The 15,651-nt window shown below is 44.1% G+C and overlaps 1 protein-coding gene across 2 annotated transcripts in view; it reads right to left on the reverse strand.

Moving 5' to 3' along the window:
* CORIN (corin, serine peptidase) overlaps positions 1-15,651 on the reverse strand; it is a 387,855-nt gene that overhangs the window by 210,411 nt on the left and 161,793 nt on the right. The gene's annotated exons all lie outside the window — the stretch shown is intronic.

Here is a 15,651-nt window from a genome sequence, read left to right on the forward strand (position 1 = left end):
TGATTCAGACCTGAACGTTAAGCTGCGAACGCACGCTATGGGCGATATTCGCACATTTGCGCATGCATATGCGGCAATATGCGCATGCGCAAGTCACTCATTGCGGTCGGGAATTGAGCACTCGTATTACACAGACTGGACGCTAATTTGAGTGACAGATGCTGTTTGTGGGTGGTAACAGGGGAAGGGGGAGTGGATGTGCGAACGCAGGCACGTCTGGGCGTCTAAACGGCATTTTAGGGGTGTGCATAATTAACAAAGAACCGTCAAGTACAGTACATGTCACTTGGTTGTATTTTAGCCAGCAGTGATCGCAGTGCTTGCGGTGGGATAGGGTCTACCTCAAGCGCTGCGTGCAGCTCCGGTGGCTCTCGATGTTACTGATTAATCAAACACTTCCAGGAGATGACGTGTGCTAAGAAAGAAAGGTGGGCGGCTTTATACACCGGCGTGCGTTCACTCTGCCGTCCCTCTCTAAGATGTAGAGGACGTCCTTACACCAGACAGTGCGATCGCGGCATTTGCATACCCGGCCCCTTTTAGCTGCATGAGAGCGCAGCTTAGCGTCCGGGTCTGAATGAGCTCCACTGAACAAAGCTATAAATAAATTATTTGTCTAGGTGATATTGTCATTAGTACTGCATGTAAACATCCAGATATTCACTATTACACTTCCCAAGGATGCTAGAATAAGGATCAGCGCAGCTGGCAGTGTCAGTCCTTGTAATGGGCCTTCAGGTTTCTGATTACTCCAGGAGTATAAATAGTGAATGCTATAATTTATAAAGACTATAGATTTCACCCAAAAAACATGTAGAAACCCAGGAGGAGGCCTTCAAACTCTGATAGAGTAGGGCCTGATACAGAGGTGGATGCAAAAGTCGTCGGTGCTGCGTCTTCTTACGCACTGGATCTGAGATGTTATGCAAATGTCGCAGCTGCCATCTTTTGTAAAGAGAAACCCACTGCGGCTTGTGTCTGAAGACGCAGCAACGGACGAACATCGGTAATATCGGTTGCACCAGAGGACTTCTGTGTAACCCTATGAAGAAAGCCAGTGACCCTGCAAGCGCCTGAAGACGCAGTCGCTGGCTGCGACATACCCCCAAAGCGGTTGCAACACGTCTGCGTCTTGGTCGCCACTCCCCTGTTACCTCCCCGAAATGGTTGCTGTCTGTCAATCACTCTGTATCCTAATCCACACTGCCACCGCCGTCACTAGACCGTCGCGGCAGTCTGGCTCAAATGTATGCGCAGACCATAAAACATCTGTCATTTGTGACCGAATCTAAACTGCGTCCACCTCTGAATCAGGCTGCAGGTTTTAAGGTGCATTACACAGGGGTACACTACATCAGTATGGCTAGAGCTGCTAATGACTGCACTTGGGCCCAGAGAAATGCAGACTAATGTTCTCTTATGGCAGCAAAAGCACTCAACAGCAATCAAAGACCCAATTATCCTGAGACAGTTCCAATTTCTGGTAGTCAAAAGGTGTGCAGCTTTTAGATATGGGCTTTCTGCTTCATTGCACATGCACAAGCTGGGACTAATGCATGTGTACTAACAAATAGGGGAGAATTATATTAAAGCACATAGGGCCTGATTCTGAGTTGGACACTATTCCAAAGGGATGTAGTGATGAGACCAGCGGCCGCATTGCCGCCGGTCTCAATACCGACACTTATGTTAATCCCGACGCCAGAACCCCAAGGACACCAGCCCAAACGAAGGTAAGTCCGGGGCGCCATTAGCGTTAGCCTCGGGGGGAGGTTAGTATTAGGGAGTCTAGCGGGGTTAGTGTTAGGTTTTTTGGGTTGATATTAGGGTCAGGCACCCCTAGTCTATGCGTTATCGTTTTGGAACCACTGTGTGTACAAGCTCACTGTACTATACATACAACATACAGTACATACAACAGCAGCTGGCTCTCATTTTATTATATCCCTCACAAAACTATTTATAGTCAGCAATGTATTAAAGGAAATTTAAATACATTTTTTCACACTCCATTTATTTATATGGTGGGATCTACATCCCACATGGAATTGGCAACAGCAAATTAAAAAAAGATTACACTAAAAATATATTACCACATAAATGCTTAAGCTGGCCACACACTAGACCAACTTACATCCAACCAGCCAACTAGTTGATTGGTTGGAATGAAAATCTGGTAAGGAATACAATTAGCAATTTGCTCCCAAACGCTGGAAAATGGACAAAAACTGTTGTTTGAACAAATTGTTTAGATCAAACATTTAACCAATTTGTCTAAACGACCATTTTCATCTGTTTTCTGGCATTTAGGAGCAAATTGCTGATCATCATTTACTCCCATACGTTACCAGATTTTCATTCCAACCAATCAACTAGTTGGCTGGTTTTAATGTAGGTTGTTCTAGTGTGTGGCCAGTTTTAGAGTGACATTAGTAAGCCTAGTTTAAACATAGTAACAAATAATTGTTAAGCATAATAATGATATACTTGCTGTGATATAGTCTTTTTTTGTGTGGATTCTGATTTGAAAACTGGCTAATATACTGGAAGCCTTGACTCTACAGTATGAGTATATAGCTGATTGTCTATTAATTAATTAATTATAATGTGTTTCAAAGAAAAGTCCTCTCCCTTAGTTGTATACATATTGCATCCTTTCATTTATATGACTGTAATCATGCAACCAGTGTCAGGTTACAGGTTATCTGTGGACCTGATTCAGAGTCAGGGCCAGATTAAGGACTGTGGGGGCCCCTGGGCAACAAATGTATGGGGGCCCCTATCGATAAAAGTTGTGTGTGTATATATATATATATTTGTAAGGCACGGCCGCACTCGCATCACCAGTATTGCTTAAAAATGTCCTGGGGTGTCACCCATGGCTTCCACATGGGGAATCCAAAAATATAGAAAAAAATGAGGGGCACTCACCAGTATTGCACATAAAAAGCAGAATTTATTTCTCACATAATCCATAGGCGAATAGTACTCCTCAACGTTTCGGTCCCATCCAGACCATTATCAAGAGACACATCAGTGCAGCTTACACAGCAGTATCCACCAAATCCTTATGGATCCCAAGTTAAACTGGGCATCTCCTACTAGGTCCCTAAATACCCCCATCAATCAGCCAAATCACATACACATGTGTCCCACACACCAGACACAGGTAACGCTAACAAGCGACGCTTACCCGTGCTGTCCACACATGTATAGAGCGGCATCCATGCACCAGCACTTCCTGTGTATGAACCGCATGTCAGAATCAACATGGGTATAGTGACGCGCGCTCCACCACGTGGACCGCACGCGTCTCTGACAGCAACCCGATGCCCAGGATAAGAGATATCATTGATGCAATTATTGAGAGGGCCTTGGGATGCGGATGGCTTACTGAGGAGATAGCTGTATATCTGAAAGTGGATCATCCCGTCTGTCCAGTGATATACACCCTCCCAAAGGTCCACAAAACACTGGTAGACCCTCCTGGCAGGCCTATATTTTCCGCCAGAGGTTCCCTGTTACAACCATTGGCCGTATTCGTGGACAATTTCCTTCAGGATCTTGCTCCTCTGATACCGAGCTATATAAGAGATACCGGTGATTTTCTGGATAAAATTGTTCCATTAACTAATCTCCATGATAATGACCTGCTAGCCACACTTGATGTGTCCTCCTTATATACTGTCATTCCCCATGTGGAGGGACTTCTGGCAGTGAGATCGCTATTGATGGAAAAGGGCATGACTGGTTGCCTATTGAGTTCATTTTGGAGTTACTTGAGCTCATCTTGGTACATAACCATTTCATGTATGAAGATGTGTATTATATACAATTGGCGGGAACCGCTATGGGTTCCAATGTGGCCCCAATGTATGCGTCCGCCTTCATGCATGTATACGAGACTAAATATATTCTGCCTAGATTTGGTGATAGGATTATTAATTTTTATAGGTTTATTGATGATATTTTTTTGATCTGGAGGGGCACCGAGGTTGACTTTTATCTTATGCTGGATGAGCTAAACCACCTAGACAGCACGATACATCTGACTGGTCAATGCAGCCGTGACACGATCAGCTTTCTGGATGTTACCATCATTCGTATAGGAACTGGCTTGAGTACCACTCTTTATAAATAAGAGACCGATCGGATCACGATTTTGCACGCAACGAGTAATCATCCACCGAGTTTGAAAAACAGTCTCCCTATTTCCCAGTTTATGAGGGTCATAAGAAATAACACAGACCACGTGATGGCTGATACCCAGTTGGGTGAGATGTTTGACCGTTTTCTTGCTAGAGGCTACAAGCGGAGCACTATTGAGGGATGCCTCACCAGAGCACATCAAAAAGTGGCCACGAAAGCTAATAAAGCTAGTGAACGTATGATTTTTGTTACCCAATATGATGGGGTTTCCTCAAAAGTAGCCCATTCAATTAAGAAACATTGGCCAATTATAGCCAGTGATCAGAGTTTGAGCCCTGGGTGTAGAGATCCACCGATGATGGCTTATAGACGCTGCAGGAATTTGAAACAATAATGCATCCCAGGAGATCTCCAACCCCAGGGGACCACACTTGGCTAATGACACAGAAACCAGGGTGCATCAAGTGTACGTGATGTACTACCTGTCGTTCCATGATTCCAGGGTGCAGTTTTCCACATCCACAAAATGGAAGTCCCATTCGAATACGGTATAAGCTTCATTGTCAACTGGATCATGTGGTCTATTTATTGATGTGTCCTTGTGGACTGTCCTACGTGGGCATGACTACTTGCACATTTCGAGAGAGAATGGCCAATCATCGGACATCAATACGACAGGCCCTCTCAAATGGGTCTACAGATAAGCCAGTGGCCCATCATTTTTTATTGTTGGGGCATCAGCTCACCTCCTTAAGATGTCGCATTATTGATTGGGTACCACCTCTAAAACGGGGTGGGGACCGTGCCCTTATACTAAAAAAGCTCGAAGCAAGATGGATTTTTCGTCTTGGTACTGTATCACCAAATGGTCTCAATGAGGGTAATCCATTGAATATTTTTTTGCGCTAGTTTTCTTGCGCAGTGCTGTCGTTGGAATACATTGGTGGTATTTGGCTTACTTTTTACTATATGATTTTTGATCAATACACTCCCATTTTATTTTGAGTTTAGTTTATTTTGTTTATTTTGAGTATGTTGTTATCGTTAATACTATTATCATTTTGTTTATATACATTTTTGTCTCGGGTAGTATATGTAATTTAATGTATGTATATATTTATATATGGTAATAATTTTGTATTTGTGAGGGTTTATAACAAGTTTGCTCCTATGGTATGGGTCTCTGAATGCCCCCACTAATGAGCGTAGTATGGCTCCATGCACTTTCATCGTTTAGTATATCTGTGGGCTGCTTTGCAGTGGAGTGCCCTTTAAGATATATGCTGTATGTGTTGACATATTGTATTTACACGTGCTTACATGCTTAAGTCCATAATTACGGGTTGCCATGGCAATGAGTATGGGTGTAACTGTATTTGGACAGCCTTTGGTGCGCCCAGTAGGCGTGGCCAACGACGCTGGTGGCTTTGGGCAGTTGTATGCTGCTGATTTCTAATACACGCGCTGTGCCGGCGGAAGTGACGCGTGCGGTCCACGTGGTGGAGCGCGCGTCACTATACCCACGTTGATTCTGACATGCAGTTCATACACAGGAAGTGCTGGTGCATGGATGCCGCTCTATACATGTGTGGACAGCACCGGTAAGCGTCGCTTGTTAGCGTTACCTGTGTCTGGAGTGTGGGACACATGTGTATGTGATTTGGCTGATTGATGGGGGTATTTAGGGACCTAGTAGGAGATGCCCAGTTTAACTTGGGATCCATAAGGATTTGGTGGATACTGCTGTGTAAGCTGCACTGATGTGTCTCTTGATAATGGTCTGGATGGGACCGAAACGTTGAGGAGTACTACTCGCCTATGGATTATGTGAGAAATAAATTCTGCTTTTTATGTGCAATACTGGTGAGTGCCCCTCATTTTTTTCTATATATATATAAATCCGAACCCCCCCCGATCCGAGGCCGATCCGAGTCAGGCTCGACTTTTCCCGCCTGACTCGGATCTGAAATCGAGGCAAAACGTCATCATCCCGCCTTCCGGGTCTCGCGGGTTTTGGATCCTATATAAGGTACCCGCATCGGCGCCATTTTCTCACTCGGCTATGGACAGTGAAGAGGGAGGGTGGGAGTTAGGGCTGGCTGGGCTGTGTAGTGTTGTAGTGTAGTGTAGTGCAGTGTGCAGTGTGCTGTGCTGCGCTGTGCTTCTGTTGTCCATAGGGGCTGTGTCCACTACTTCAAAGTCCATAGGGGCTGGCTGGACTGTGTTGTGCAGTCAGTTGTAGATAGGGGCTGTGTCCACTCCAAAGTCCTGTGCAGTGTCCCAGTCCTAAAGGGGTGCTGCAGTGTTGTCCAGGGGGTGCTCTGTCCATCAGGGGTGCTCCACCCAAGTGCTAGAAAAAAAAAAAATTTCTGTGTTTGTGAATTGTGGCTCTGATTCAGAGCCGGACGCTCTGACCAGAGCGCTCGCTCTGAATCAGGGCCCACCTCCATAAATATGGAGCGTCCTCCTGGACGCTCGTGTAGCTGTGGGTCACCACCCACAGTCAAGACCATCGCGACCATCACCACTGCGAGCAGAAGCCTGCGGTTGAGTTTCTCAACCGCAAGGCCAGGAGTGATTTTGGCTCTATCAGAGCCAAAATCACTCCCACTGACATCACTAGTGATGTCAGTGGGGCCGGCTTCTGACGGTAGGCGTTCCCTTGGGAACGCCTCCCTCTGGCAGGCACACCCCCGGCACGCCCACCAAAGGGGGCGTGCTGTCAATCAACATCGACAGCACGCCCCCTTTGATCAGACACTACGAGTGAAGGAAAGTCCTTCACTCGTCGCGCATGCGCACGACGGAGCTCCCTCCGTCGTGCGCATGCGCAGTGCAGACCATCGACCCACTTGCGAGCGGACAGCCGCTCGTGAGTGGGTCTGAATCAGGGCCTGTGTGCACTGTGGCTGCACGTGCATCAACAAAGGAGCAGCGCCAAGCGTGCGCCTGTGTCCCATAAGTAAAAGGCAGGCTGGCTTGTCCGTTAAAGGGTGCTGTAACCCCCAAAGGGCACTCCAAACAAAATAAAAAAATATATTTTTTTGTGTTTGTGAATTGTGTGCGCAGTAGCCGCACGTGCATCAACAAAGTAGTGCCAAGCGTGCGCCTGTGTCCCATAAATAAAGGGCCGGCTGGATTGACCGCTAAAGGGTGCTGTAACCCCCAAAGGGCACTCCAAACAAAATAAAAATATTTTTTTTTTTGTTTGTGAATTGTGTGCGCAGTAGCTGCACGTGCATCAACAAAGTAGTGCCAAGCGTGCGCCTGTGTCATAAGTAAAGGGCCGGCTGGCTTTTTCGTTAAAGGGTGCTGTAACCCCCAAAGTACACTCCAAACAAAATAAAAAAATATTTTCTGTGTTTGTGAATTGTGTGTGCAGTAGCCGCACGTGCATCAACAAAGTAGTGCCAAGCGTGCGCCTGTGTCATAAGTAAAGGGCCGGCTGGCTTGTCCATTAAAGCGTGCTGTAACCCCCAAAGTACACTCCAAACAAAATAAAAAAATATTTTCTGTGTTTGTGAATTGTGTGCGCAGTAGCCGCACGTGCATCAACAAAGTAGTGCCAAGCGTGCGCCTGTGTCCCATAAATAAAGGGCCAGCTGGATTGACCGCTAAAGGCTGCTGTAACCCCCAAAGTACACTTCAAACTAAATAAAAAAATATTTTCTGGGTTTGTGAATTGTGTGCACTGTAGCCGCACGTGCATCAACAAAGGAGCAGCGCCAAGCGTGCGCCTGTGTCCCATAAGTAAAGAGCCGGCTGGCTCATTTCTTAAAGGGTGGTGTAACCCACAAAGTGCACTACTCTCCAGCAAAAATAAAAAAATATTTTCTGTGTTTGTGTGCGCCTTAGCCGCACGTATATATCAATATAACATAAACGACCAAACTTTCTACGATAAAAATAAAATAGGGAAAGATCAAGAACCACTTCCTCCTAGTGCTGTTGCTGCTGCTGGGAGTTGTTCATCATCCCAGAGAGGAAGTAGGAACACCACTACTTTTACTAAACAATTGACCCTCCAACAGTCCCTAGCGAGGAGGATGAAGTACGACAGCAGTCATCCTGAAGCAAAATGTATAACTGAGGCCTTGACTGCTATGTTGGTGTTAGACGTGCGTCCGGTATCCGCCATTAGTGCAGTGGGATTTAGACAATTGATGGAGGTAGTGTGTCCCCGTTTCCAAATCCCGTCTAGATTCCACCTGCATCCTCAAAGCAGCAGCGACAAGCGTGCGTCTGTCTGTTAAAGGGTGATGTAACCCTCAAAGTGCGCTCCACAAACAATAAAAAAATTATTCTTTTTTTTTCTCTTTGTGAAATGTGTGGGCTGTAGCCGCACCTGCATCCTTAAAGCAGCAGCGACAAGCGTGTGTCTGTCTGTTAAAGGGTGGTGACACCCTCAAAGTGTGCTCCACAAACAATAAAAAAAATTCTTCTTTTTTTTCTGTCTTTGTGAAATGTGTGGGCTGTAGCCGCACCTGCATCCTTAAAGCAGCAGCGACAAGCGTGCGTCTGTCTGTTAAAGGGTGGTGTAACCCTCAAAGTGCGCTCCACAAACAATAAAAAAAATCTTTTTTTTCTGTCTTTGTGAAATGTGTGGACTGTAGCCGCACCTGCATCCTTAAAGCAGCAGCGACAAGCGTGCGTCTGTCTGTTAAAGCGTGGTGTAACCCTCAAAGTGCGCTCCACAAACAATAAAAAATTTCTTTTTTTTCCTGTCTTTGTGAATTGTGTGGGCTGTAGCCGCACCTGCATCCTCAAAGCAGCAGCGACAAGCGTGCGTCTGTCTGTTAAAGGATTACATCGGTGACAGCATCCAAGTAGGCATGTCAGACAGTCCTTACATGTACTGGCAGGAAAAAGAGGCAATTTGGAGGCCCCTATACAAACTGGCTCTATTTTACCTGAGTTGCCCCCCCTCCAGTGTGCACTCCGAAAGAGTGTTTAGTGCAGCCGGGAACCTTGTCAGCGAAAGGCGTAGGAGGTTGCTTCCACAAAATGTGGAGAAGATGATGTTCATAAAAATGAATTATCAACTTTTCCAAACTGCCATCCTGTCTGCCACTGCAGTGTCACTCCTAGATGGGCCACGTGTTTGTGCCCCCCACTCGTGTCGCTTAGCATAGTCATCCATCTACCTCGGTGCAACCTTTTGGACATAAAAACACTATTGTGAGGTGTTCAGAATAGACTGGAAATGATTGGAAATTAAGATTTTTGAGTTTAATAATAGCATAGGAGCAGAAAAATCAACACATTCTGTGATTTTTGCTGTTTTTATGCTTTTTAAAAAAAAAATACAGATACAAAACCCAGAACCCAAAACACCGAAGGGTGGTTTTGGCAAAACCAATCCAGATCCAAAACACAAAGAAAGATCCAGATCTAAAACCAAAACACAAAACACGAAAAGTGGCCGGTGCACAACCCTAATATATATATATATATATATATATATATATATATATATATATACATATTGTGGCAGTATCACCAGAGGTGGCACTGGTGAGCAGCAGATTCTGTGTGGGGCAGGGGAGATCCGCCCACACAGACTAGAAAAGCATTGTGGGAAGATGCCTAATTGCTGCCTTGTGGATAGAGCTCAGGTGTGGGTTGATGAGAAGGCAGACCAGTCAGGCTGCTGTGGGAAACAATCTATGTGGGATTATTGCAGCCAGAGAGCCCAGTGAAGCTAAGTGAGCCATTGGGGGCCAGGAGGCCTGTGTCTGGACCTTGCAGGAGGCAAGGGGGGGACCACAAACTCTCAGACTGTGTGACAAGAAGGCAGTGAAGCTGCAGGATGAGGAAGCCAAGGCCTAAATCTGTAGGATAGGGTTCTCCCAGGGTGGATGAACGGAAGTCTGAGAGGTGTACTCCGAACGTGTCACGGTTGTCAGGCCTTCTTAGGGGAGTGATGTGGCGCCATCTTGGAAGAGGGCAATATATACATATATACATGAGTATTGGATGACATCATAAGGTACCCTGGCTATCAATCTCCATGGTGATGTGGGCGGGGCGTGGGTGTCATAAGGTGTGTGTAATTAAGGCAGCGACACGTTCGGAGTACACCTCTCAGACTTCCGTTCATCCACCCTGGGAGAACCCTCAATTCTCCCCACACTGCTAATCCATCCACCTCCAAGTCTCCTCACCATTGGGTGAGTTAGAGCACGCAGATAGTGACCAGGACTCCCTGCCACGATGGCCCACGGTAACTCGCGATACCCCGGCACCGGAAGTGACACGTGTCCCTGCGTGACTGCGGGGACCAAGCCGGTGAACACACGGACGATGTTCATCGGAATAGGGCGCGGATCAACTCACAACAAGAAAACAGAAGAAAGAAGAAAGAAGAGCAAAGTAAGTGAGGCCTCACCGGGACTTATAACAAAAGACTTTCTATACACTGCCACATTTGGGGGGTCAAGGGACGCCTACCCCCAGGCTATTTTCCATCCCCCATCATCCTCTCCATATCCACATCCATACCTGGTTGCTCCCCCCTCTCTCCCCCCTCCCATTCCTTTTTACATTTCAATTATAATGGGAAAGGGGAAGGGAACCACTGCACTAACTTTTTGATGAAACCCCAATTGACTGATTTAAGCACATGATAATAGTCTGGGGGTGCTGCCTGGGACACAAACCAATAGAACCAAGTCAATATCTCAAAAGAGATGAGAAAACAGAATGTCCTTTGTAGGCGCACAAATACAAATATAGAATAAAATTTAACCTTTATTGGTATATATTAAAACCTAGTTTTGTGAAATATAATTAAAATAATATAGATAAAAAGAATAGTGAGCAAAGATAGAGAGTGAAATTAAAATATCGAGACACTTGACTCGCTGAATGCTACTTGTGTATTATTATTTAGTGTTAGAGAATCTATGTCTCTTATATTTAGTAGTGAATCATGGACCTTATAAGCCTTCACAGTACACAGTCGTTACTCTGTGTGTCTTATATTTCCTGTGTATTCTGAAACATACCACAGTATGTATTGTGGTTAGATAAATGTGACTAGGTGCAATACAGTAATTATACCAACTCAATTGGCACGATCATATATTAGGTTAATACATAAATTCCTTATTCCAACATAGGGCACATAATGGTAACCATATTCCTATGTGTTGCGGTTAAGCATAATTGAATACTTATTATAGTTACTACATGTAATATTCTACTCCTTCCTAAATGTACTGGTACACACTGTATTAGAATGTAATAAATCTATGCACTATTAAGTTGTCATTTCACTCAATTCACCCCCATAAATCGTGGTAATATCGTGCGCATCATGGTATGCACGTATATTTACATATAATAAACTCCTATAATGTAAAACTTTAATATGTTATTTTGAAATCAAGATGATCGTATTAAGGTATCATATAGAGTTTCTAAGAATATGAGATAGCCGATCAGAGTAAGTATTGGTCATACTATATACTACATGGTTTACTGGTATTCTCCGTTGGAAACTAAACTCCTCTATTGTAAATATATCAGGCTTCTCAGCTACTCCTTGCAGGTATAATGATAAGATGCTAGTCCTAATGCTTATGAAGTTGGTATGTGGTCACACATCTCCTCTAAACCTTTAACAGGTCTGGTAATTATGTTACGACATTCAGTTATATTGTAACCTGCACTTGATCTCTACTTGATTGGTATACCATATAATACATTAGAAATAGCTAGTAATGATTATAAAGCTGCATATAGTCCCAGATGGACATATTTTAAATGAATAGCATAAGAGAATGTCTAGGAGTGATCATCTGGCAGCGTGCAATTTCAGATAATTTGCGTCACATATATTAAATGTATTTATATCCGGTATAACGATATGAGTTTCAGTTAAAGTGATATTCACATATATGGCGAGAGCTCTACAACTGGTCATAAGATATTTTATACACGGGTTTTTCCAATAGTGATCATAAAACGGTGTGTACTGTAAATGGAGCGTCAAACAAATAGCACAAGATGATGCCGACGGTAACTGTATATCAATGTCTGTTCTTAAATAAACCACAACACATTCGGTGGATGTAAAATACAGGCTACGGTCATATCAGCTACTAGTTATTCATGTTAATTATAACACAGGCCTCGGCGGTCAGCGTCTGAAAACGTCCCAATAGTGATCATAAAGCGTTGTGTACTGTTAGTGGAGCATCAAACAAATAGCACGAGGTGGTGCCAATGGTAACTGTATATCAATGTCTGTTCTTAAATAAACCACAACACATTCGGTGGCTGTACAATACAGGCTACGGTCATATCAGCTACTAGTTATTCATATTAATTATAACACAGGCATCAGCGGTCAGCGTCTGAAAAAGCCGACGTACGTTTCACAATAGGCTTTGTCAAGGCAAAAAAAAAATAAAAAATCACATATTAAAGTTTTACATTATAGGAGTTTATTATATGTAAGTATACGTGCATACCATGATGCGCACGATATTACCACGATTTATGGGGGTGAATTGAGTGAAATGACAACTTAATAGTGCATAGATTTATTACATTCTAACACAGTGTGTACCAGTACATTTAGGAAGGAGTAGAATATTACATGTAGTAACTATAATAAGTATTCAATTATGCTTAACCGCAACACATAGGAATATGGTTACCATTATGTGCCCTATGTTGGAATAAGGAATTTATGTATTAACCTAATATATGATCGTGCCAATTGAGTTGGTATAATTACTGTATTGCACCTAGTCACATTTATCTAACCACAATACATACTGTGGTATGTTTCAGAATACACAGGAAATATAAGACACACAGAGTAACGACTGTGTACTGTGAAGGCTTATAAGGTCCATGATTCACTACTAAATATAAGAAACATAGATTCTCTAACACTAAATAATAATACACAAGTAGCATTCAGCGAGTCAAGTGTCTCGATATTTTAATTTCACTCTCTATCTTTGCTCACTATTCTTTTTATCTATATTATTTTAATTATATTTCACAAAACTAGGTTTTAATATATACCAATAAAGGTTACATTTTATTCTGTATTTGTGCGCCTACAAAGGACATTCTGTTTTCTCATCTCTTTTGAGATATTGACTTGGTTCTTTTTACATTTCAACATTATTTGTTTTTACCTATTATAACCATTTGTACTTCAATATTACTCACCACTTTACTCCTAAGAGCACTGTGACTTAAAAAAATACATCTCTTTTGTGTCAGCTTGATATTTACATATGTATATATAGAAGCTTAGTTACACATTTACACACAGGCGCAATCTTCATTTATTGATTTAAGTCTTGGCTTATCTCACCCTTACCCATGTGTTGTGATGCCTGGTACCTGCTGTGTTCTCTGCCACCCCCGGAGATGGAGGACACCCTTCTGCCCTCCGGGCATACTTGCCAACTCTACCTCATTGTCAGGGAGACTCCCTGAAATAGCAGCAATCTCCCTGTCTCCCTGAAGAGTCTAGCAATCTCCCTGATTGCACCTTACCCCCATTATGAAGCTGTTATATTAAAAAAAACAGAGATATATACATTCAAATTGGATCATTAGTAACATTTCCCTTGATTAGTTATAAGGCACAATGATCCCCGTGCATTTTCTGAAAAGTATCAGTGTGTTTTCATCAACAAATAGATCTTACTAACTGCTGGGGTTCGTTTACATTTGGATGTAAGTAAGTTTTATGGCACACCACTCAGATGTAGCAGGACACGTCCACTTTACCGCCACACTCATAGGTGTTGCTTTCACAATCTCCCTGAAATGCTTTTTCAAAATGAGGCAAGTATGTCTCCAGGCTCTAAGAGCAAAGCAAAAAAAAGGAGTAACTTTGGACCTGGACAAACCATGTTGCAATGCAAATGATGTAAAGGCATTTATTTTATTTTTTTTAGAATGCAGGGTAAATACTGGCTGCTTTTGCATGTAGCCCATACTTGCCTACTCTCCCGGGACTGTCAGGAGCCTCCCGAAAATCGGGTGCCGCTCCCAAAACCCCGCAAGACTAGGCAAGTCCCCCGGAATGGATGCCAGCAACCCGCTAACCCTCGCGCCAGCCGCAAAAGTGGGCGGTTTCGGGGGTGTGATGACGCGATTTGCGCTGAATCGCGTCATCGTAGCCCCACCCCCTGCCTTATAATGCCAGTATTTTTGGCATTATAAGGTGGGGGGGCGGGGCCACTATGACGCGATCACCTTGGCACGCCCCCGCTCCGCTTATTTGACCCGCCCCCATCCTCCCTGCTGGACGGACCTGCCAACCCCCTCCCGGATTCCCCTGCCGAAATGTCGGCAAGTATGATGTAACCCACAAATACTGGACAGCTTTATTTCTACATTGCAATTTTGAATTGAGCTAGGATACACCTGTTCCCAATGATAAATCTCTCTGCTCATTTAAATTTGCCCTTCTGGAGTGCAATATGGTTTACTCCTTTTCACTAGATAGTTGAATTCAGTGGCGTCCCTCCCCGTGGTGTCACCTGGTGCGGGGAGGGATGTTGTGAGCGCGGCGCAGCGCGTGCCCCGAAAAGGGGGCGTGACCTTGTGCAAAGGGGTGTGGCTTCGTGGGACGGTGCGTGGCCTCGCGGCCCGATCCCTCTCGTCCCGTTTTTTAAATATTACTGGGAGGGGGTGCAGGGTGTGCTGACTGCATTGTGTTGCAGTGCCAGCTCCCTCACAGTGTCAGGAGCTGGGTGCTGCACTTAATACTACAGTGCAGCACCCGGCTCCTGTCACTGTGGGGGAGTGTCAGTCTTCACCTTGGTGTCACTCCTCGGCGGGTGACACCCGGGTGCGCCCGCAACCCCGCACCCCCCTTGTGACGCCACTGGTTGAATTGATATACACATATTTGTTATTTCATACTAGTTCTAACAAAAATTCATACTGTATAATGGGTTCTTGATAATGGTAAACAAATCGAGGACATTAAAGGGCAGAACATTCACTTGACAAATTATCTTTTACTCTAAATATGTGGCAATATGGACCACCCACCCATACATTCATTATAGGCGTAGGCAATAGATATATGAAACTAAGGGGCATATTCATCAACACTAAAATAACGTTTTTAAGGACATTTTCCTTAATTAACGTTATTTTAGTATTCATGAAGATACTTAGCACAGGAGATAACACTGATATCTCCTTGCTAAGTCCCCATGCGTTAATTTCCACACTCCCCATACATTAGTACATTAGTATGGGGATATGGAAATTCTGGTATTCATCAAATTCCGAAAATTATGTCGTTTCGGAATTTGATGTAGTTACTATTCGCCACTGTGAGGTGGTGAATAGCAGGTAACACTTACCTGCTTACAGCTGTGCAGGTCCCCCGACGTCTCCCTCCGACGCTCTGGTGCATCCTCTGGCTCCGTCTGCTATGCGGTCATGTGTTCTACCAGCAGAACACAATAAAGTTTAGAAAAAAAAAATATTTTTTTTCTAAACAGTATT

The sequence above is a fragment of the Taudactylus pleione genome, unplaced genomic scaffold (genome assembly GCF_031769625.1).
Source record: "Taudactylus pleione unplaced genomic scaffold, aTauple2 ptg000169l, whole genome shotgun sequence".
NCBI classification, from domain to species: Eukaryota; Metazoa; Chordata; class Amphibia; order Anura; family Myobatrachidae; genus Taudactylus; species Taudactylus pleione.